The following is a 918-nucleotide window of genomic DNA, read 5'->3' as shown; positions in this document are numbered from 1 at the left end:
AGATAGAAGAATGTGTGGGTAGTGAGTGGATAGAAGGATAGATGGGTGGACACATTCATGAACATGTGGCTGGACTGATGGATAGAAAGATGCAAGGATAGAGTGGTTGTTGGGTGAATGGATACATGTAGGGATGGATTAACTGATGGATGGGCTGATGAATATATGAAAGGATAGAGAAATAGATGGATGGATAGATAAATGCCCGACTATGTAGATGACAGGCAGAAGGAAGAGTGGATGGATAGATGCATGAATGTGTGACTAGATCGATGGTTTGATGGATGGGTGCATGGATAGATATGTGCATGGTGTGTAGATGGTTAGATGGATGGATAAAAAAGAGGTTGAAGGTTGGATAATGTGTGAATGTGTGAAAGGTTGGATGGATGGATGGATGGATGGATGGATGGATGGATGGATAAATACACTCATGAATGTATGAATACATTGACAGGTTTGGAAAGGCAAATGGATGGATGTGTGAGTAGATGGATGTATGGAAGGATAGATGGGATAGAAAAATGGATGGATGGTGTGCCAACTATATATCCACTGTACTCAGTTCTCATCTGAGATAGTCTTAGTGGAGAATGGGTGAAGAGAGTAAAGAAATTTTAATTTATGGAGCGCCTGTCTTCATCGTGTGTATACTCATTCTGGTTGTGCCATATCCTCCTTCTATGGTCTGACCATGAATAGGGATTGAGATATATTTGTTAATTAAATAGAACATAAGGTAAAGATCCAGAATTTCTGGAGGACCTAGAAAATCTGAAAATGTCAACAGCCAGGCATCTACCTGAAAGTTATAAAATCTCCCAGAGAAAGTGAGATAGTTTTTTGGGCAGGTTTTTAAACTCTAAGACCATCACTATGCCATATAAAGCACAGAAGAGGGTTAGCATTAAAGCCCTG

Source organism: Psammomys obesus, unplaced genomic scaffold (genome assembly GCF_907164565.1).
Source record: "Psammomys obesus unplaced genomic scaffold, mPsaObe1.curated_primary_1811, whole genome shotgun sequence".
Classification (NCBI taxonomy): Eukaryota; Metazoa; Chordata; class Mammalia; order Rodentia; family Muridae; genus Psammomys; species Psammomys obesus.
The sequence above is the reverse complement of the archived record's forward strand: the minus strand, read 5'-3'. Positions refer to the sequence as shown.